This window comes from Zootermopsis nevadensis, unplaced genomic scaffold (assembly GCF_977971745.1).
Source record: "Zootermopsis nevadensis isolate Lab colony 2312 unplaced genomic scaffold, Znev_1.0 Znev_ptg000045l, whole genome shotgun sequence".
Classification (NCBI taxonomy): Eukaryota; Metazoa; Arthropoda; class Insecta; order Blattodea; family Termopsidae; genus Zootermopsis; species Zootermopsis nevadensis.
Window position 1 is genome coordinate 3,469,025 of NW_028259177.1, and position 25,045 is coordinate 3,494,069.

Consider the following 25,045-nt stretch of genomic DNA (forward strand, 5'->3'; position numbering starts at 1 on the left):
GGAGATAAATGGCGTATACAACTCCCTGGAAACGTCTTTATCGCCAAGATACTGCACTATAGTATCTACGACGTCAGACGGGCACATAAAGATCGTGGCGGTGTGAGATTTAGGGACGACAAAAGCAAAGAGCAGAACTCTTCATCCTTCATTCAGATACATAATGCATCGCCTATAATGCTTTAGACGTTTCATTTCGTCTGTGTTTTGTTTAGCCTAAATTTCTGTCGCAATGCGTTGGCTGCAAAGATGGCTGACTGAAGTTTACCTTTCTGGTACATCTTCAAGAGAAAAGTATAATTTCCCACAAATCGGTAACTGATAAGAAACAACATGTTACACCGAGTTTCTAGAGGAAATGCGTACCTTTTACATTATAAGTAGCATATCATTGTGCCTCAATACTTAAGATAAGAGCGCATATAAAAATAAGTAAAATTAATTCTTAATTAGTGAACAGACTGAGAACTAAAAGACATCTCCACTCCACCTACAGAATTTTCCTTAAAGCCAGAAATAAGTTAGAAAGTATAAGTAATGAAAAAAAAATTATCTTCATTTTAAGGAACCTGGAAGGTTCAATACTGTTTTTAAAACAAGAACTGAACCAACTCTGGATTCCATACTGAGCCCGTTCTCCCCTGAGTCCACTTTTCATAAGATTTCTGTTAAGAGCCATTTTAATAGCATCCTCCGAAGTTACTGGCGTGGTTTATTCATTTGAAGAATACCAATCGAATTAGTAAATGTTTTTATCCTTTTCCTTCACATTCTGGTTCTACTCCATATGCACTCGTTTCGTCGCCCATTGCCAGTAAGTCTCTCATTATTCACTGTCTATCAATGTCTATAAAACTATACAACTCTATCAATATTCAGTGTGTTACATCGTGTAAAATCTGAGGTTTTCAAGGCGGAAAACACGAAGATGGCTGTCTTCTGAGTTGTAGCTCCATGCAGTCTGGTAGAAGTCTACCGGCGTTTCGGAGGTCCCTGCTGCCTCCATCATCAGGGCGCATCAGGACCAGTGAAACATTGGTAAACTTCTACCAGACTACACGGAGTTACAACCCATAAGACATCCATCTTCGTGTTATGTCAGTGACAACACCCTTAAGTTGTTCTTCGGAGAACAGGTCAAATCAGTACAACAGAGCGCTTCTAGGGAGGCCAAAGGTCACTGAGCAGAAATTCACGGCCATTTACGTAATCGGAAATTTCATTACCGTATTCACAAAAGCTTTAAGCCGGATACTATCCTAACCCAAGGTAAATCTAATTGATTCTGACAATAGCGTGTCGTCATAAACATGATCATAATTATTTTATATTTTCCATCGGCGTAAGTTTCTTTACATCTGACGTTTCGAAAACTGTCTCCGCCATCAGGTAAAAGGGTAAGACGTTTCCTACTCAAAATGGATCCGTTATTCAGCGCTAGAGTCGATCCCTTGGCGACCCAGTACCTAATGACAGCGACGGAGCCAGATTCCGAAACGTCGATAGACAATTTAAAAAATATATTTATGAAATATAAATTCAGCGTAAAATCTCAAACCCTATTTCAAATGTTACATTTGCAAACATAACACTTAAGAGAAGTATAACGTTTTTTTAAAATACGTGTCCCATCACACGAACTTTCGCGACTCCATACGGAGTGACACTAATATTCCACCCATCTCACAAGATTACTCGGCAGCCATATTGAAATCGTTATCTACTGCAAGTATGACCTCAAATAGCATGATTCTCCGACTGAAATTTAGAAGTTATTAAAGCGAGGGAGAGGTATCGATCTATAACTTATCCCCCTTTCCACAACCAGCCCAAGAATTCATATATGAAGCTTCAAAACCACATATTTCGTCTCGAAGTGTAGCTGTTTGATCACAGCACAAGGAAATATTGAGATGGCCTATACCACGAAGTTACTCTCTCAACCCCACAGAACCCAGCAAGAGCAAACAATAATCCTCCAATCACACCCTGAGTCATTGCCCACAGAACTGCCTGTCAACGCAAACAAGAATACAAAATGGCACTCCAATGCAGTTCGCGTATGTCCTATGCGTGCTCATTCCTACTTTGCATACACCCTTAGCTTGTGTATACATATATACAGGGTGATTCAGAAGTATGTTTACAAACTTCGTGTGCGTGTTCCAGGATCAAAAATACTCTTTTTCTGTATCTCTCACTTCAAACCCAGCCTAGGTCTCGATGAATTTTTAAGGGTGATAAAATCCATAGAATAACTACTTCTTTCGGTCCCACGTCGAAGATTTACGGCATGTAAAAGAATCTTACGAGCATGAACGAGATGTTTCGTAAGCAAAATTCAGCGGTCATTTCTCACCCAAGTCTCTCCTGATTCACTGCTAGATGGCTCTGGCAGACAAAAGTCAGGATTAAGTAGAAATTGTGCAAAGGCTTGTCACTCACTACTCATAAATGCAAGCTTCAAAAAGACTAAGAAACCTCCCACATGGGAGGATGCCAAGGCTCGACTTCGGACTGTTGCGCGAGTCACCTCCAATGTCAGTCTCCTAGTGGCTTATTAGGCACTGGAACGACCTCCTGCTTCTCAGTTAATTGCGAGTCTATTTACAAAACTCCATACTACGGTCTGATAGGCACAAATGACTGACTCGGCCGGGTTTGAACCCACGAACCTTGGGTCCAGTGGCAAGCACGCTAACTAATAGTCCACAAAGGACGACATATTATGCGAGGAACTCTTTCGGAGTGCTACCACGGCAGCGGTGCGTGTAAAGTTACTGGGATAAGAAAGCACACCGGTCTCCCACCCACGGATCCAAATATCAATCCGAGGTAAGAGAAATCTGACATGTAAGTTACTAAATCCATTACGGGAGATCAAAGTGCTTTAGTACCGACCACTGCGTCTGTAGATTAATGGAATGGCAAGACGGATATCTGATAACTGAAAACCACGACCAGCGGTCCCTTCTTCAGTTACATTAGTTCACAGAAGTTGGCCAAACTGGTACCTGAGAGCGTCATGTGGTACGACTGGCAGGTAAACCCATCAAATCCCAAATACGTCACAAGACCCTCACAAGTACGAAGATACGCGTAATCTGAGATGTTATGCCGTGTATTGGTAGAAACTGAACGACATTTCGGAGGTGCTTACTGCCTCCATCATCAGGACGACACAGAACCACTGACAGACGAACAATGAAGCTGGTAATTCAGGATCCTAGAGAGAAGTATCTTGAGGTGAGGCGAAATAGCTTAGTCAGGACAGGTTGGACAACCGGGGTCGATTCTAGCCTGGGGAACGAGTATTATCGTGTCCAGACCGGTTTAGGTCCATCGAGTCTCGTAACCAATGGCTACCACGAGAAGAAACATCCGGATGGAAGCCACTCACCTCATTGTAGTGCGGAGTTAAGATAACGTGAAGGTAAAACCTGCCTATCTCCCATAAGTCTTAGTTGTCTTCCACGCACGTTAAAAAATGCGTGAGGTAATTTGATATTCATGACGTTTCGGTAGTTGACTTCTACTCTTCGCCTGTCTTCAGGCGACTGACCTTATTTCTATTTGTTCATACATTATTTGTTTATTTAATTACGCTCTGAGCTCAGACTACATACAATCAAATGTTAAAATATTTCATAAATAATAAATTGGAACAAATACGTAAGGCAGTTACCTAATTTAAGGTACTATCCCGGAATTTGTCTGGAGGGACTGAGGCCGAGATTTTAACACGGTATATCCTTAAATGCAACGCAGGAATGCTAACCACTACCTACTCAAAAATATGACATATCAATTATGAGTCTTTTTAATTTGATATAATTTGCGAAAGTTGGTCTCTCAATCCAACCCAGACATCACCAATACGTTTTAACATTAAAATAAACGAGTAATAACAAATGACAGTAAATTTAAAACCAGTCACCTAAATATCGGAGCAGTCACGTGTATAATTAATACACCTCAGAATATGGCAAGTGTCCAATACCATAACCCTACAACAGATCAACCAGAGTGATGGACTGGCAGATTCTTAAAGTGGTCCTTAAAGGTAACGTAGTAACGATTATATTTAACAAGAATGCGCTGAATTAGACACACATTTGCAATGAACATGGGCATTCTGCAATTTAATTAAATTTTTAAACAACTAGAGTAAAACTACAGGCAAGTTATTATTCCCGAAACTGCAGGAGGGCGGACTGGTAGGGCCGGAACACGCACAGCTGTAGGGAACACTACGTAAGGCCAGATTGTAAATCTAATTTCCATATTACTGTACCAGAACACCGGCGAGCAACCAGGGCATAATTTACTTTTACATGTTGCAGGCAGAGACCTCGTGGCGAGGCAGAATGGTAAACACACGATCACGTGAAGTTCGTCCAATCCATTAAACGAACATTACAAGTCGGTAACAGGAAGGCCAAAGTTAAATCCAGTCTCAATAACAATATTCTGGTTCGGTGTCATCTGAAACTTCCAGATTAACAAGGGCATATAATAATCATAATTATAATATTCGTTACCAAACGCACTGAGTATCTTTAGTAAGAAATTTCTCATAATGACCTTGAACTTATACAACTTATAAAGCTATGTATATGGTGATAAAATAAACATTTGAGAGATAAATTATATATTGAAGATTTCTGTCTTCTGAGTTATTGCGCTGTGTAGTCTGGTCGATGTTAACCAACGTTTCAGAGGTCATACTGCCTCCGTCATCAGGGCGATCAGGGTGATGACGGAGGCAGTATGACCTCTGAAACGTTGGTTAACATCGACCAGACTACACAGCGCAACAACCCAGAAGACAGAAATCTTCATACTCATCGCCCTGATGACGGAGGCAGTATGACCTCTGAAACGTTGGTTAACATCGACCAGACTACACAGCGCAACAACCCAGAAGACAGAAATCTTCATACTCATCGCCCTGATGACGGAGGCAGTAGGACCTCTGAAACGTTGGTAAACATCGACCAGACTACACAGCGCAACAACCCAGAAGACGGATATCTTCATATTTTATTATTCATGCTATCGAAACCAGTAGCGGACAAATGAAAGGCGCGCAGCGTTTACATAATTATAAAGACGAGAAGTCCTGATGACGGAGGCAGTATGACCTCTGAAACGTTGGTTAACATCGACCAGACTACACAGCGCAATAACCCAGAAGACAGAAATCTTCATAATCACCGCTGTGAGAACCTCAAGTCTTACAAATTATATATTATTTTAAAAACCCTTTATATAAAGACCGTCATCACTAGGCGTTTGTTTTTAATTTACAACTTATATTACTGCGATATTCTCTACAATTATAATGTATCATATGTTCAATGTACTTACTTCGTCGAATAGTAAAATTATAATAAAATTTACCAACAAAATATACGACACCGTTCGCAATATGGCGGCCTGGAGGATAAGCTGACTGCAGCAGACCTGTAGGTAACTAGATATACGTGTCTCTTAAAAAAAGTAGAACAAACTCGGTCAATTTACGAGTCATAATAGGCCTATAAATTTCAATAACGTACGCATTTATAAATAATTTTCGCTGTGAATCTCATTTTTGTTTTAGCAATTTTACAAACGCTATAAACTGAGCTTTCATACCACAACACGAACAATTCGAAGAATGCAAGCTCGTTACAATCCGTTTGCATTCTTCAAATTGTTGTCCGTTAACAACCGGCAATTCGGCGTTATGGTATACTACTGCATTAGCTATTCAACAAATAATCAACGCTCCGGACAAACGTAGAAATTGTCGATTAGGTTTTATTCCTTCTCAAAACATTGACTATTTGTTAGTAGGGTTGTATATTCCATTACGATTTTATTTTACTAGGAGTAAGAAAGTTGTTAATTATGATGTTTCTTGAATAATTCGATAGTGTAGTTACTATTATCATTTAATATAAATGGGATAAACAATATATTATCGCCCGAACGTCAAAAGAGCATTTTTAATAATAGTACACACTTGCCATTACGTAAACAATTTTGAATTATACAAAATCAACATGCAGATGGCAAATCAGAATTCATTTGTATTTATATACATACTGGACTGAATACATATTACGGATCAAAACAAATTTATTCAAACCTAAAATGTAGGAGTAATTAATTAACAATTTCTTACTACAGGAACAGGTTTTAATGGATATGTACTAATCTCTATTGTATGGACGGGCGAGCTTTCTGGTTATCACGGATGATGATGATCTACTGGGTTTTGGCGTTTTGTTCGGTAGTTACGAAAGTTTCTGAGGAACGTGCTGTCTCAATCTTCAGCCCTTCTCTCAAACGTTGTTGGTTTATTTTAATTTCTTTGACGGTTTAGAATCTTAAATTTTTGTATGTATTTTTTAATCTTATAATAGTTTTAACTAATTAACACTGCAACTTATAGGATCTTAGGAACACTGATTTCTTTGATCTGATGATGGAAATATAATTTCAGAAACATGTCGTCTGAAGTAACATTAACTAGTTGCATCAGACTGTGTTTTATTTCAATAGTTTTTGAGCAACATGACACAACATTACTATCATACTACTACGATGATGAAATTAAGAAATATACGATGGGTGAAACATGTAGTACGGACAGCGTGGAAGACAAATTAGTACAAAAGTTTGGTTAGAAATCCTGAAATAAAGAGACTACATGGGACGACCCAGGCATAGATGGAGAGCAATATTAAATTCAATTCAATTCAATTCAATTAATTTATTTAAGTGCTTGACAACAGCCAGGTAAGGCCAATAACAGTCAAGCACTGAACAACATTACAGGATAAAATATAATACAATGATTACATTCATTTCAATAATAATAAAAGTAAAACATTGCAAATACAAAATCAAACAAATGAAACTAAATATAAAAGTGTATCATATTAGTAATAATAATAATAATTAAATTCCAATCCTTTATTGAGGGATAATTCAAAAGAAAATGGGCTAATTAATATGCCTAAGTAATATAATAATTCAATTCATTAATGCTAAAAGAACAATAAACAATAAAAAAACTAGAAAAGACTTAAAGATTAAATACCATAATATATAGTCAAAATGAAGAATTTTGAATAATAATAATAATAATGGATCTTAATGTAATGTGGCGGAAGAATGTGAACTGGATTCTACTTAATCAAGACTAACACCGGAAACGTGTACCTGTAAACGACTATTAGCTTGTCATGAAGGACTTCATCATGATGTAGTGGCTATGCAAACGTTTAAACTGACGACGATCACAGAGACAGCAGTGGCGAAGAATTTAGTCAGATAAAGTGTCCATATGAACGACATGATTACTGGAAAGTAGGATTTAAAGCGTGCTTAGTATTGTCTCTTTGTCCCCAACAAACTAAATATGGCAGGCAAGTTTCAGTTTTCTACTGATCACATTAACATTTAGTTCCAGTACGATAAGCTTCAGAGGGAATATCGATCCTCGTCGATACATGGGCGGTCGAGAGGACACACAGAAGCAACGATGCATCGACTACGCAGTTCGGAAATACAACAAAGTTCCAGCGCACTCGATCTAATTACGCGAAAGCCGTACTTTGTCATCACTTTGTTTCAAGCCTCGGTTTATGCAGACAATTTTTAAAGTAAATAAAGTTCCCAATTAGGAACGACGCATCGTACAGAAATATCAGCTTCCATCTTGTTTCGTCACCGAATCTAACACTCATAAGGTAGTCCCGTAATTATATTTGCTATGAGTTTATAAATGTCGCCACTGCACCCAGGGTTCGCGGGTTCAAACCCGGCCGAGGTCGATGGATATTTTAAGGGTGATACAAATCCGTAGTAAAATAACTTCCTTCGGAGGGGCATGTAAAAGAACCTTACGAGCATGAACGAGATGATGTTTCGTATGCAAAATTCAGCGGCCATTTCTCACCCAACAAACTTCGCGAACAAGTTAGCAACACTGATCTGGGTCGCATATGGGCCGGGTGACCTCATCCGAAGCTATTCCTTTGGCCAACTTACACCACTCGCCACATAATAAAAAAATACCGTAGCTACCTGAAATAAAATACTTAATTCCACGTCAAACTTGACATATTCTACTTCCAAACTGACAAAAAAAGGTCCCACTACACGCCATGTAGGGACTTGGTGGGAGAGGCGGTATAGCTCCTACTCATTCTTGACCTCGGCACCAGATGGGGGGAGTGGTCAGTGCTTTACCCCTCGGGAAAGCGTAACCATCAAAAAAACTTGTTATCCATCCGGTTTAAGGTGACCAGTGGTCATGATTTCAACGTCCTTGCTCTACTGTCAGGTTCAGTGGCTCTAATTTGCGAACAATTATCAGTATCAGTCACCAATCAAAAACTTAAGAAGCTTTACTTCTTGACTCCGAGAAAAGCCAAGTGTCGGGTCATAGATAACCATCGTACTAGGAAGCAAATACACATTCTGGAATTGCAACTGCGCGGTTTTTGTATCAGCAGACTGTTCTTGTACTTACGAATTCAGACGCTGGTCCCAGCGCCTAACAAAAGCGACATATGCACCCATATCGACTGAGACGTACTCACCTACAATAAAGAATAAAATACAATTACAATTTATTATTGACAACAACAAAAATGCTACAATCACAAGCTTTAAACCCTTCGTACATCACGATTTATAGTCATCCTAGACTTAGTAAAATTATAAATACTTATCAATGCATGACGACGATATTTTGGAAATGAAATATAATCGGCAAGATTATATATATAACAAACGAGGGCTATTCAACGATAAACAGAAATATGAAGGATGGAATTGTCTGTCTGACACAGTAGTGAGTGAACTTAGGCCACTTATGCACAGCCGGACTTTGAGAAAGGGGGCACCTATTTTGACACCGCAGTTCACGTTTTTGCTGACTACGTACCCACAGATAAATAAAAGAGAGAGAGACAGCGAACTAATCCTGGAAAATCCGGACCACCCGATTCTCGCTGGATTACGTGAACTCGTAAATTTTATATACTTTCTTCTTTTGAAGGTAACTAATTTACTACAGTACTCTAGTTAAAATAAAAATAAAGACTTTAGTTTAAAAAACTTGTGAGAGATTTTTATAGGTACAAGATTCAACATTTTATTACACACTTTTCTTATATATTCATGTCAAATACTGCTGGACGTTTTAAACATTTAAAATAGTAAAACTCTACTCTTAACATTAAAATGTACAGCAAATATATCTACTATTCAGAATTAAAGTAATGACCAACTTCGCCTGTGAGCTTTTTCCAAAGTCTGCATGCAGATTTCCTTCAGTGTTTTCCACTATTAACGTATTGGAGTAAAATTAACACAATTCTAGTATCGTGTATATATATATATATATATTAAAACGTCACTACGGTAAAAAGTAAAGCTGCCAGCTATGCACCATGTAGGCGCTTGGGGGGAGAAGCGGTATAGCTCCTACTCATTCTTAACCTCGGCACTAGATGGGGGTGAGTGGTCAGCATTACGCCCCGGCCGCGTTTAACCCCCCGGGAAAGGATTCAGGTACCCATTGTAGAGGAGGCTGGGTGGGCCCCAGAGCCGGTCTGGACGCAGAGGCTACAGGAAAAATCCCCTGCCCCCGTCGGGGATCGAACCCCGGCCGGCCAGTTATTATATACTATAAGATCTAAAATACAACCTCAGTTAGACATATTATTTAAAGCATTTCAGGTGTAGTGTAGGCCGACAAATTAAAAAATAAAATCCAAATTCTTCTAATTACCTTTGTGAGAAATATTATTGTATATTGATCGCATCAGCACAAGGTAAATAATTCGAAACAAAAAAAATGTAAGTTACTAAGTGCAAGCGTATCGTAACAGAATTATCATTTTCACTCTGACGATTCCTGATTTTCAGTTCGCGAAACCTGACCTTCGATGTTCGCTTATAAATAGCGTAGAACATGCGATAAGACAGGAAAGCGAAAATTATCAGTCCAACGCTTCTCGAGTTACGGGATGTCACAACTTGAAAAAAAAAAAAAAGATTTTCATTTAATTATCTAAAATATTTTACGACGTACGAAATAAGTGCACTAGGCGTACTCGTAACTTGTTTCAATTTTAACCATCCTTTGCTCCGATAATCCTTTCATTAGTTACGCTCGAGGTACGATCAGAAACGCGCGTATACGTTCCTACGTAAAATGTTCCGTTATTTTGAGCGATTTGAACCAAAGTTTCGAGCGTGCCGACAAATGTAATTAAAGTCTCTCAGTACAAAATTTCATTAGATTCCGTTCAGCGGCTCTCGAGTTGTTACATGCGGGTAGATACGCGGACGAGCACAGTCGCAACTTTCCGTCGGTAGAAAAGCCAAAGAGTGTATCTGGAAAAACAAAAAACAATAATTTCACGAGAACAGGAACACAAAGCCCGAAATAACGTACCTGCAAAACTTTCTACACCTTGGAGACGACTTTAAGGTTCGATTCCAGGCGGTGCCCGAATTTATAACATGTGTTGGGCACGGCCGTGGTCTAGGCAACACGGAGTTTTCCTCCGTGGCATCCCAACAATTACTCCATTCACACACAGTAGAAGGCAATGGCAAACCACTTCTGGATCATCTGCCAAGAACGTATATGAACAGGTCCCAGTCCGAGAAAAGGATGGAAGGATCCTGTTCATATGGACCTGTCGTCAGACAGAACACTAAATAAATAATAAATAATTACTGAAGAGGTCGTGACATCCCGCAGACTCAGATACGCTGGATATTTCTCCCGTCGATGACAAATTTCTGAGCAATACGTTCTTGTACAAAGATATCTGGTTGGGAAACATTGGCACAGCGTAGATTGATAGCCCGAATGTGCGCCCTTTTCAAAGCGTACACGGGGGGCCGGGCTTGGAAAACGATAGGGGATAGATTACTAAAGCCATGCTACCTGGGCAGGGACGATCATACTCGGAAAATTAGGACTAGGAAACAAAGAACGGATGTAGGCAAATATTCCTTTGTAAATAGGACCATAAGAAGCTGGAACCAATTACCTCCAGGCGTGCTAGAGTCTTTCCCTAGTCAAAAAAGTAGTTTCAATCAAAGGGTTATTAAGTGGGGATTAGATGGTGATAAGGGAAGTGAAGTGTCTTAGTCTCCAAGTGATGAAGGGCTGTAGTTCTCTGGGATAAAAGTTTCATGTACTGAGGTCTGACTTTATATTCTAATCTAAAGTATTGTGATTAATTAATGGATGTGTGTTCTTGAAATGGGTGTAAGGTGGAATGTTTTTGTAGGAGTGGATGTCTAGTTATGTGTGTGGGGTGTTCTATGGAGTGTACTTGTTTATATTATATGTATTTTGTTGTAATTGTGTAGTGTAAGGACCACTGCCACCGGGTTCAAACCCAATTGCAGTAAATAAATAATAATAATAATAATATAAAATACCACAACGTATTAAAAGGGCTAAACTACATTAAAATAAATTCTCAAGAATGTAAGCTGTTTGGAGTGAAATGGGACAAAGCTGTATTGTCATGTAAATTCCCCCATCTCTAAATCATAAACAATTTGTCTTTACAATCTCAGTGGTTACACACGTTGAGGGCCCATATACTCATATTTCTCGCAAAGATACGCCCCGCTCTTACGAAGAGAACCTAAACGTCTATTACCATCACGGCACTATCGTTTTACAGAGTTGAAGGAGCGTCTCTGTAAATGCCTGAGCGATCGGAAAGCATCGCTTAGCGAGACAATTAATTCGGCCCGTGCCCTCATAGAATTAAGGGTTTAATGCGGAACTGTGCGTTAATAAAACATGAAGACTGGGGGGGGAGGAGACGCAGGGGGCCCCCATCTGTTACAAAGATTTATTCTCTCCCACACTGCGTCCCATGTAATATGAGAATATTGTAATAACGTCTCCAGACACTGAAATTCCCCTATTCGCATACTACACTGCATTACAGTGTTTACCGTCTTTGGAATTCAAGAGGAAATTGAGAACAAAACATAATTCCTTCGCATGTCTGGGTGAATTCATAGCGACACTGGGTAAAGCATGAATCACGGTGAAGAAAAGTGCGTACAAAATTTCTGTTGTAAACCCTGAAGTTAAGAGCCCACAAAGAATACCTAGGAGCAGACGGGAGGATGATATTAAAATGTGTTTGGGAATTGGATCGTATGGATTACGAAAGGGGCCACTTACGGGCTCTTGTAAACACGATAATAAGTCCTGGGTGTCGATAAGGCGCGGTGCATTTCTTGATAATCAGAGGGTACTATTATTAACATCTAAAGATAGCCTATTTTCAAGTATTTTAATCTACATCTCGACAAATAGCAGAACGTAGCATTCTTGAATGGTCAGACAATATCTCGAAATACATCAAATCGCTGTCCATTTTCCAAAATTCATAAGGACTGCTTTTAGGTAGAGGTTTATAACAAGGTGCTTATCAGCCGGTATAACGCAATATTTTGAACTGCAATTAGTTTCAAAATATTTTGGCTCTGAAATTGTAAAATACGCTAAAAATTACAGCTGGTTATATTTTACCGAATCAGTGCTGTTGTTGATTTGCCAAAGTGTTCGAAATCTCAACATCTTTATATATATATATATATATATATATCACAAGATATCAATTTCTAATATTTTCAATCACGTCTCCCGATTTTTATCGTTCATAAATTAGTTATCAGTTACGTTTTATCAGACGACTGTGCTACATATAACACAAATGCGTACAGAACCATTGATAATAATATGAATACAGTTTATGTATTCACACACACACTGGTACGAACACTTTTTAAATAGACTCAATAAATGACTCGGTGTTTCCGCGAGGTCTGATCTAATCGCTAATACGCCGACGCTTGGGAAAAGTTAAGAAATACCCCAAAAATAAAAAAATATATACTCCACATAATTGTTAAAATTATAACGTCTACTGAATTCAAGAGTATCAATACTGTATGAGAAAAATAAAGCATGTAAACATTTTCGTTTTAAACTTTCGCCTCAAATTTGAATAATAAACAGAACTGAAATACAAATTACAACCTTTTGTTACTTTGTTACAGACTCCACACCGCGTAGTTTAAAATGTAAATAATAATTTCATACAAAAATGCGATTAAATGTTGTTACAACATGAAGAGAAAATTTGGTGTTTTGTTATTTTGGTAAACTATTTCTTTGTTTTATATCAATGCACACATATTTCATGAAAACATTTGTTCAAAGTATATTACTTTCGTGGGAATGTACCTTCTGATTAAGTAAGCCTCATTACCCGCGGGTACCTGAGGAAGACATCGGAGTCTCTTGTTGTTTAAGTCTTCATGTGTTAAAATATCGCCTGTCCCTTCCAAGAACCCGAGGTTTTTTATAACAAACATAAGATAAAATTAAATTACCTACTCGTCGAAAAACGCACGAAACTATAAATTCCTATTAAGTGAACACAAAAAACTACTTTAAATGTGTAGAATGAAAATGGAAAAGTTATTTTCCACCGACAGTCCAATTTCCGCCTTCGAAACGGACACATCAGCAACCATGTTGAATGTTCGATCAATGATACAAATTCCACTTCTATAACATAATTTTCTATTCAGTTATATTTGTTTAAATGAATAAACATCCCGTGATAAAATCCGATGCTGTCCCATCCTGGATTAAGAACTCAACAAGAAAGGAGGGACACAGACCTTCAATCTCCATTTCGTTAGAAAAGAAAAGGTTGGCGGAACATAGGCCTATGGTATGATGACTTGCCGATACGAGTGGAAACAAGAATTCCAATGGAGCACACTTCTATACAATCTCTGCAGTGTATGTTGTTTTATTCTGTAGTGTACAACGTACAATAAAATCAATGCATGCTGCAAAAGCAAATATTAATTTCGTATTAATGTGTGTACATGGTAATTTTATTAAATGTTTATAATCTTACTAAAAATCTCTCTCTATACACTTTATGTCAGACCAGTAACCACACAACTATTCCCCTCACGTCCAGCTTCACAACATGTATTTCCGTCATACACGAAATTAGGTCAGTAGGTTAACTAAGGGACGTAATGTTTTACTAACATCACATTTTATCCCCAGACGTAGTCCAATACTCCTACATCACTTTACACTAAGCTCGCTGTATTAACGTCAAGTATTCATAATAATAATTTCCTTGCAGAGTGATTTAACCTACCTTAAAACAAGTGAATCTAAATTTGAAGACTAATCCCACGAACTTCCTCTTATTTTCCATAGCCACACGAAAGAAAAACAACAAAGCAGGAACAACATGTTACACGTAAAATAAAAATAAAAATATCTGAATTTAGAGACAACTGATTAATTGGGTAAATTAAACGAACGATTTGGGGTAATATAGTAGGACCAGACAAACAAACAAAACGTCTTCGCTGTCGGAACGAAGTTACTGTCTAATATTTATGTGGGCTGTCTGAAAAATTTACAAACTTTTCATTCATCGAAATAAGGACTGCACTGCGAGTCCTGATACTGCAATGTCACTTTTACCTTGGGCGAATGCAGCGTTCCAGCGGCCAGAATAACAATTTCCAAACGCGATCGTGTTCTACAGCACAAACATTGATAATTATCAAACGTAATCTAATTTAATTATAATTAAATTAGATTACATGGCCATGTAGAGCGCATGGAGTAAGAAAATCTAATTTTCCCTCTCCAAATTCATGCGCATATTGTTTATAGCAGTCGTCACGAAACGCTTCACGTCCTACACTGCTCGGCACTAAGTTCCGCTAGTTTTGCTACGCCGAGAGTTCTGAGCTGTCTTCACTCGCCTGGGCTTTGCTGTTGCGTTGAAATCTTGTAAGATTATGCAATGACCTTGAAGAACGAAATCTGGTTCCGTCTGTCTGAGAGTTACCGCTCCAGCAGAGACCTGGTATCGCAGGTATGCTAAACGGATGGGTAGACTCTTAAAAGTTTCTTCGGTGAATTTAATAACACTGATATCCTACATAAAGATGACGTTTTATTGTCAATATCCAGTCAGACACGCTACCTGTTATAAACGTAAAGAATAAAGCATTCTTGTGTAACTAACCTAGCGGAATCACATTCATACAAACTTCTGTAAAAGCAAGGCAATTTTGGCTAGCACGCGTACTTCCGAGATGCCCGAAGCAGCAAAGTCCTTCTTGAAAAGCTGACAGTCGCTTCGGTAGCCAAGAAATTACCCATCTTTTATAGAAACAGAAGAAGCAATTTCATGTCCACAAACCCAATTCCCTGTCCTATTCTGCGACAGATAAACTCCATCCACTTCTTCACATTCGACTTAGCTCTTTCACGAACACTTTAATATTATCCTCTCCCTCAAAAAATGATCTCTTAAATTAACCCCAGCAACAGTAACCGAGAACTACGTTTTCAAAGCCTCCACCTTACCCAATTGGAAAGAATCCAGCAAAGTCGGAGGCCTCTAATTAGCTAAAATATGGAGAACCTCTTTTCGGCTGTCAGCGGGTGCTCTTGTTCGTTTTCCATCCGAACAAGTCGACGACGTAAACACAACCAATTTCTGGCTAGTAAAGCTTTGATTTCTATTTAAAAAAATAAATTTTAATTTGTATGAACATAATACATACAGACCTTTGTTGTTACTTATATTAATTTACAAATATGTAATCGGGAGTAGGAACAATGGGGTTATTTATGAGATAGAACAGAAAAATTTAATATGAGAAATTGAAAAGTGTGTGGGTGTTAGTTAAAACGGAAGACAGGGGACGCGTCGATGGAATCCGACGGATCTATTCAATTTATTCTTTAGGCTCCTCCCACGTACGTCAAACTGCTAATACAGGACTCGATGAGCCACCAGACGAGACCCTTGATTCCTTTTCTTGTTCAGAAGCTGGAGCACGTTCAATTACCGTAACTACTTCTGCCCCTCTGACCTGTTTTCGCTTCGCCCCAAGTTCACAAATGCCAGGCGGTAGTTCCTTTTATATTCAATTATCTAAACATATCGATTATTCACCCCAGTTCCACGTTACTTCACAGACTTCAGATGGATTTACAGTTCGTAAAGAATCTGCCTACTTTTCAAAAGAAATATAATTTAATTCGAAAAATATCTTTACATCTTATCACAGGTTGAATTACACGCCTTAGTATTTACAATTACCTAAAGTATTTTTGGTATTCTTTGTTCGATAATGAACAATTCGTGCAATCGGCAGGCCGTATTTCCTGTCTGCTGGATCTCTGTAATCCTGAAACTCTAGACGTACCTCGTACGAAAAATATAAACAAACAATAAATCATGATAATGTGAGTTTTACATCCGATGCTACAACGAATGTCCTTCATAATGTTCAAACTACAAATTCACTTAAGTATTAACTATACGAATAATTTAAACTCGCTTTAATTAAATTACTAGGAAAATAGATAGTTGAACTCATCAAGAAATTTAACTTTTAATTTTAAATACTAATAAGTGCTTCACATTCGTTATATTTATAAGTTATCTTATTTCTGGCACAGTGTAATTCTCCTACAAAATATAAATAAACTTCAACTCAAAATAATGTATACAGCCTGTAAACGAAACACTGAAGTTCAGACAAGTTTCGTTTTAGCCTATGCATATTTAAGTAAATTTAAGTTGTTATATTATCTGCGTTGTTTAATTGTAAAATAGTAAAAATGTAATCTGTAACTCTCAAGATGAGCAACACCTTCAGCTGTTGCTTTACTAATCTTATAGAGTATTACCATCTAACCCACCCCCCCCCCCACAGTCTTTATGGCGTTACGATGCCAGGGGACTTCATCTAAACACTAATGAACTTTAATCATGCGACACGAAGCTGACTTCCGGACGAAGAAGGAAGACATTATTCTACCGGAAGAATTACAGCTGTCCAATCTCCTACTCTTACTCAAGTTCTGGTAGAATATGATTCACATACTTATCTTCCTCATCTGACGTCTGAGGAGCCAAGAACCTCGTGGGAATATCGCAACATCAGTTAACACGGCTCCAGATCCTGACAGCAAACACAAATTCGTAACCCGATTGCACAATTTAACCGCAACGTACCACCAAACAATTGAACGTCACAATGCGCATTTCCACAGCCCGGCTGACATATCGGAAATAAGAATCGAATTTCGATTATATTTTATATTGGAGGTTCCGGTATGCACTAAAAAACGGTGAGAATTCAACATTTGTTCATATCTCTTAAATATTACATACGTGAAAATGTCACCTAACTTCACTGTTGTAAAAAATGTATAACTAACAAAAAATATATGTAATTCATGTCAATACATTTTGACATATTTCTCCTTGTGAAAAATATTTAACGAATTCAACGCGGATTGATATGTAGCGCCGTGCAGACTAATACAAATTTACCGATGTTTCAGAATTCCTTGCTGCCTCCATCATCAGGGCTATCGCCATGATGATAGACAGGCATCTTCATAAGCACCGCTGTGAGATCCACAAATACTAAATACAAAGAAATCTGGTTAACTTCGCAATACGACGTAACGTAGCGTAACCAAACTATACAGATACGTAAACACTTAGCTGTGTTTTATAATTCAAGCGACTTTTATTGAAACGACTACAAGAACTGGCAGTTTAAGACAAAGCGAAATTTAAATATTAAAAATGCCTAGTCGAAAACCGTTAGTATCGTGCTTCGTAATCAGGAGCTTTGACTCCACAAACGATCATTGAAACTGAAGATTTTTGTGATGTTCCTCGGGACGTACAGGCATACTCCGATACAAGACTTTAAATTTGGCCACGACTCCTTCTGTCAACATCTTTTCCAATATATTATTCACCAGCCATCCTATTACTCGACGCTACAATGTCTAAACCACCGACAGCGTCGAAAAATAAACCATAACCCCATAAACGGGCCTCAACAAAACAAATAGGTCTCGCACTTGTCACAGGCCTGTCTGATTTACACACACACAAAAAAAAAGCTTTCTCTAAAAAATACAAAGTCAAATTTATATCGAGGAAAGATGAACCTAGAAATTTCCTTATACCTCCCGCCACCCAAATTTATCTTGTCTCTTCCTTTCTCCTGCAACCCAAACTTACAAAGATTTGCTTCGTGTACCTTGACACATCACCCAGGCTCTTGCAAGAGTCCGTCTTGTCTTCAGGCTTTCTAATGAAGTTAGTTAGTAATTCGTCCGCTAGGTGTCCCTCGACACCGATCACTCTCCAACTAACCATAGTTGTCTCCTTCAGCCGTAATAATATAGTAGCCGACGAAGTTTACAAGGTTGTACACAATTGAAGTCAGAAAGTTCCTCAATCTCCCTTAAACTAGATCATAAACACTGGATCTACACAATCGACAGCATCCAGTTGAAAACTTGGGCGAGGCCTGCCTTTGCTGACAGCTTATTGTGACAATCTATTCATTAATAGCGTAAGACCTGAGAGCAGCGAACTTCAAATAAACTTCCAGTGTTTAATCAATAAACAAGAAACTTCTTCAAAATTGAAAACAGAAATTTCCATTGATAATTTGCGTAACACAAAAGCGAGACTTTTAAATGATCTCCAACTTCAGTTTAGTTAGGAAAGTAATTTACGTTAGTACTAGTAACATTTCTAATAAAGTAGAAAAGAAACCTTCATTTTGGAATATTGTAAAAATCTACAGTCCTGATAATGTGTTATCTCAGTCCCTGAAATAACTCAAACACAAGACAAGGTACACACTTTACTATTTGCATCTAATCCGCCTCATTCTAAATCTTTTTTTCTAATCTGACCGTGTTACAACCTAACCTAACCTAACCTAACCTAACCCAACCTAACCTAACCTGAAGTTGATTTGTAAATTATATACGCACACAACTCAGCCTTGTATTTAACCAAAACAACTTAAAAGGTTTTAACTGGCTACAAAGCCCACTTCATTTATAACTACATTTTCCAAACAGCAGAATATACACTAGTGCAGAAACAAATGAAGGTTCTTCCTGCTACGGAGGCAACTTCATAAGGGAACGATTAGCAAGAAACAAAGAAAAGAGACTCTTTCGAATACGGGTCATCCATCCCACGCCGTGGAGCTCTAATCTTACGTCAGTAGATTTCGCTACTTTGCAATACACACACACACACACAGAAATATATCCGGAGTGTAAGTCATAACAGGAAAACTCCTTCTCTCAATAAATTCTTCCATTAACCCCCCCTCCCCAATTCCGACCACAGAAAAAGCTTAGCGGCAGGGACTTTTAGCACTCTACAAAACCAAGGCTGCGAACACGAATTAGACCACCCCAGTCTGGGTCACTGTTTCAGCTCTGATAACAGATTTAAGCAACTGACCACCCCCACCCCCACCCCCCACACACAATAGGCCTACTCATTTCAGATTTCTTTTTCGTAAAAGCCAGAATGAACTTTCCTAAGCATAGGACTGAGAGCAGGAGGTGTGTTAAGGAGCAAGACATGATACGTCTGACACAAATCTTGCCCAGTTTAGGCCACTGTCTGGGTTCTACATCGGCACCTCACAAACGCGGGCTTCGCTTTCAACGCAAAGGTCGCCTTCAGACACGGAAACCCCGAAAAACGTTTAATGTGGGATGACGCCGGAAAGCTCTTATTAAAACAAGTAAAATGTAAGTCGCTTAAACGGAATTCTGACGCCGTCTTCACTGAGTATACGAATCAAACGTTTAACAACAATAAAGAAAGAATTAATTAACATCGCCCACATAACCTCAGCCTTCATGAATAGTTGAAGGCAAATCAACATAATACTTGTCAGCTATCGACGGAAAGATTTAGTCAAAATCAGGCAGAATGTCGATGTCGCAAGATACTTTCTACAAAGTCAATTCAAAAGAATAAAGCATTGCTTAATACATCATATTAAATGTTTATCGGCATTACTTCTAGAAACGCTTTCTGGCAATATTTTCATGAGCCTATAGTAAGTACTTAAGAATGTTAATACAAAAGAGATTAATATTCCAGCAGTGCGAAGTACTCGCTGGACGAAACATTTAGAATTTATCACTAAGGGCCAGTATTTAATTTCAAAAATTATCGTGAATGCTGATCATGACTGATACAACTTCGCATTAACTGAGAAAATAAATCCACAAATCTGAAATTAAACTTCAGTCACAATTTATTTACAAGTTCTATTCTATGAGACATTGGTTCACACTCGACTAGCACTTTAGTCAAAATGATAACGAAACTTATTAACATTTTAGCCTGACTTGTGACTACACTAGTCTCTGATTTTAATATATGGTATCAGGACTTGTAATATTTCACGCAAAAAATGCCGGAACGCTCTGTAGGAAGTAACTCATGCAAAATAATCTTTCTTGAATACCTAACAGTCGCTCAGCTGGTCCATAAATTCCTCAGTTTCTTATGAAACACAAAGGCTCGTTACCATGTTCAAAAGAGCCCGCCAGTGGTTTCCTATCCTAAGTCAGATGAATACAGACCCTTAGTCAAAATATCTTTAAAATTAATTTTAATATTATACTTCCACACACACACCAGTCACAAGTGGTCCTTTCCCTCCAGATTTTGTGACTATATTTCTGTATTAATCTCAGCCCAGCTCTGTACTTCTTCAAATTCCACTGTAACACTATGACGCCATCTGTCAAAATGCCCCCCCCTCTCTCTCTTACACCTGGCCAAGGACGTAGTTAGGCAAATGCCCGGATATCAGCCGCGTTATGCAGAAATATTTTAATATTCAAAGAACTGGCGGTAAATTCGTTGACAATGAAACCTACCACATTAAACTCTCGCCTTGCCCAATTAGTTAATTAAATCTTTCAATTACGAAGCAATGTTATTACTGCTACGAGACAAGACTACTCAAGATCCCCACAAGACATCATCTTCAAATGAAAGTGATATGGTTTGTGGTCTTACGAGACACAGCACCGCGAAATACTATAGGCAGTTATCAACGTTTCGGAGGCGAAAACTGATTTCATCTTCAGGAAAAAAGTGTAATGTTGGAATCTGGGTGAGTCATACAGCAGTGGTGGTTTATCATGGCTGTGTGCACGATGGTCTCTGACGTAATACATTTAACTAAAGTTAACAAATATACTCTCTGCCAACTGTATGTACTTATACTCATATAAACTCATTCTCAGAAGCTGGATTAAAACACCAATTGACAAACTGGATCATTTTATTTGATCAGCCCTTAAACATATAACTCGAGAACGAATATACATAGGTCATAACACCGAAATTCTGTCCTGGAATCGAGTCCCGACGATAATTACAAAATTCGTTGCAACCTCCTGTTACGTACATAGAAAACCTTCATCGCGTGTAACATTTTACCCTTCTTACCTCGACCGAGGGCTGGTATTAATATATATTATATCTGCCTTCACCTTTAAAAGTCCAGTAATATTTGTATGTATCATCCGCTTTAAAAATAAATTATATTTATTTTTAATTTTAATTTTCTGGTATGATTCTCATTGTGGACAACGATCATTTCCCTACATAACGTTAACCAGTCGATTTTTGTAATGGTAAAGTGTTGTGTTTACTTTGCGGTGCGGACTAAATGTTTAAATACGATGTCTGTAATGGTAAAGTGTTGTGTTTACTTTGCGGTACGGACTAAGTGTTTAAATACGATGTCTGTAATGGTAAAGTGTTGTGTTTACTTTGCGGTACGGACTAAATGTTTAAATACGATGTCTGTAACGGTAAAGTGTTGTGTTTAATTTGCGGTACGGACTAAGTGTTTAAATACGATGTCTGTAATGGTAAAGTGTTGTGTTTACTTTGCGGTACGGACTAAATGTTTAAATACAATGTCTGTAATGGTAAAGTGTTGTGTTTACTGTGCGGTGCGGACTAAATGTTTAAATACGATGTCTGTAATGGTAAAGTGTTGTGTTTACTGTGCGGTACGGACTAAATGTTTAAATACGAATAGACGAGCTTCGGCTTTAGGGGGTTAAGCCCTTCTTGTCGACTAGATTCAGTACAAATTTTCATTTCATGATGCTCCGTACCTTTCCCACCATCAAGCCGTCATCAGCATCCCGGATTTATCGGCGGTTTATTCAAATACCGGAGGTGAAATGCAACAGAATTCTGAGCATGATTGATGATCATGTGATCGATAAGGTTCTGTTTGCTACAAGGCCTCGTGTGAATGAAGGATATTTGGCTTGGTAATGACGGAACAGAATGCCTGGACTACAGGTTCTTGTTCACTGTCATAACGTGAGGACTTTAATGATAAATACGTATGTATGACGTGGGACTCAGCCAGGTTCCCCAGTCGCCCACGTGCAAATTATGCAAACCAAAGCAGCAGTAGTGTTAGGTTGCCTGCTTTCAGGGGCAGAATAGGTTCAATAGAACATTGCCGTCCTTAGGATATATTAAAGTCTGTACTTTTAAATATGTGAATAACTCCGTTGCTTGCAAGGAATGCTGTTTTATTAGAGGCTTAATTGAAATTTAAACTAACGTAACGACCTCAAGTACACATCGTCCTGGATGAGGCTGGTGTTGCCGTCATGAAACTAGGAAGTCTCGAAGCCGCCAGAGTGTAATTTCGTACCACGGTTTAACCAACTCAGATAATCACTCTTGTTACAATCTGGATAACTATAAGCTTCCTAAACAGAAACTAACAAAGGTCGTGTTATCATACGTAGTAGCAGATTTCACTAAATAGGTAGAACTCCCAGGAGTCAATCACTGTCAATCGATTCATATCGAACTCCACGCCGTAGTAATTTTATGAACATAAACGCGATGTCTGAAATGCCATCAGCAAAATTATTTCCAGTTTCATTGACTACATTTTTTTTTATTTCCACGTTACAAAACAAACCCACCCTCTCAGTTCCTCTTAACTTAGTTTATATCTTAATTGCGTCATGTTTGTGTTTTATTGATACAATATTTTATTTTCCGTCTATACACAAACTTAACAACATTATTTTAAGTTTGTGTATAGACGGAAAATAAAATATTGTATCTTAACTTAGTGTTTATGGTCTTACCGATCTAACGCAGAATTGACTTCAGATTTTATTTACAGAAGTGATCTACCACTCGACAGACACTACCTAGTTTGTCTGTCTGTCTGTCTGTCTGTTTGTTTGTTTGTTTGTTTGCTGTGTTAGTACACACGTAACATCCATCAAAAATAAATTACTACTGTAATCGTGTTCTGAAAAATTTATCGCAGGTTTTGGACAGGATGTTTTTAAGAATTAAATTATTAATTTAGGTTTTATCTAGATGTTGAAACACTTTTCCTTTGCCTATGATGTGCTTCTGACAGTTGCGTTTCGAGTTATCACTGAAAGCACTAGATTATTGTTTACACAGTTAGAAACTTAGTTTCAGAGCGCTGTTACCCATTATGTGGGAGGAGGCTGCTTTGAAATACTACAGTAATACGCCCATATAAACCAGCAAAACAGTATGACAGCTCAGTTCTGAGTGCAGTGTCCTGTTCATGCCACTACACACACAATAACAGGATATGAAACAAAGAATGCTCGGCGAAAAATGTGATAATTTTTCCCTGTTAAATGTTTACACGGCTGACAATTATTTGGTACTTACCATCAAAATCATGAACAGTGTTATACAACTGCAAATAATATTTTATGCATTCAAATTTTATGACCTCGTTTGCAAGTTACAATGTGATTTAGATTTTATTTACAGAAGTGATCTACCACTCGACAGACACTACCTAGTTTGTCTGTCTGTCTGTCTGTTTGTTTGTTTGTTTGTTTGCTGTGTTAGTACACACGTAACATCCATCAAAAATAAATTACTACTGTAATCGTGTTCTGAAAAATTTATCGCAGGTTTTGGACAGGATGTTTTTAAGAATTAAATTATTAATTTAGGTTTTATCTAGATGTTGAAACACTTTTCCTTTGCCTATGATGTGCTTCTGACAGTTGCGTTTCGAGTTATCACTGAAAGCACTAGATTATTGTTTACACAGTTAGAAACTTAGTTTCAGAGCGCTGTTACCCATTATGTGGGAGGAGGCTGCTTTGAAATACTACAGTAATACGCCCATATAAACCAGCAAAACAGTATGACAGCTCAGTTCTGAGTGCAGTGTCCTGTTCATGCCACTACACACACAATAACAGGATATGAAACAAAGAATGCTCGGCGAAAAATGTGATAATTGTTCCCTGTTAAATGTTTACACGGCTGACAATTATTTGGTACTTACCATCAAAATCATGAACAGTGTTATACAACTGCAAATAATATTTTATGCATTCAAATTTTATGACCTCGTTTGCAAGTTACAATGTGATTTACGATCTACAAAATTCAGTATCATTGTGCATACTAATGTTCTCACTTAAATCGTTACACACCTTACCGAAATTCAGGCACCATCTTTAATTTCTGATCCAACTTTATCTTACGCACGTTCATACACACAATTCGGTACTTTTTGCGTCAATGTAATTTGTAGTCTGTTCTGTGTAACGAGCGAGTATTGTATGGAGAAATTTCACTTAAAAGACAAATCCAATGCGATGTGACTTGCGTTTCCATGGAAACATGAAACATGCCAACACCAGTTTAGCGCAGTAGCAACAAACCAGCGCACAGAACATAAATGCACCACGCTCCAATTCCCGTGTAGGACGTCATACATACATACGCGTCTCACTTTGAGAATATTATTTTCATTTGTGATTTCGAAAGCATATTCTGTGTGTTCAGATAAGTTTGTCATAATGTCGTTTACAAATCATATTCCTACAAGTTGATGAAGGAAATTTATTTCTAATACACAAACTGGCCTGTCACTTCTCCGAGAGAGGGCGTGTCCAAAACCAATTTTCGCGTAAGTGGGGTGCAAACTCTACTAATTTGACCTGACTTAACACGCAATCACTACGCACGCGACTGTACCTTGCTCACGCTTGGTA

At 38.2% G+C, this 25,045-nt stretch overlaps 1 long non-coding RNA gene across 2 annotated transcripts in view; it reads right to left on the minus strand.

Annotated features, from left to right (window-relative positions):
* Positions 1–24,725, minus strand: part of LOC147871656 (uncharacterized) — a 162,251-nt gene extending 137,526 nt beyond the window's left edge. The window contains exon 1 of one of the 2 annotated variants that reach the window (XR_015538521.1): positions 24,487–24,725. This is a non-coding gene — a long non-coding RNA (uncharacterized LOC147871656). Of the gene's footprint in view, positions 1–24,481 lie in introns of both variants that reach the window. The other variant, XR_015538522.1, reaches the window with a different exon arrangement.
* Positions 24,726–25,045: the final 320 nt, after the last annotated feature.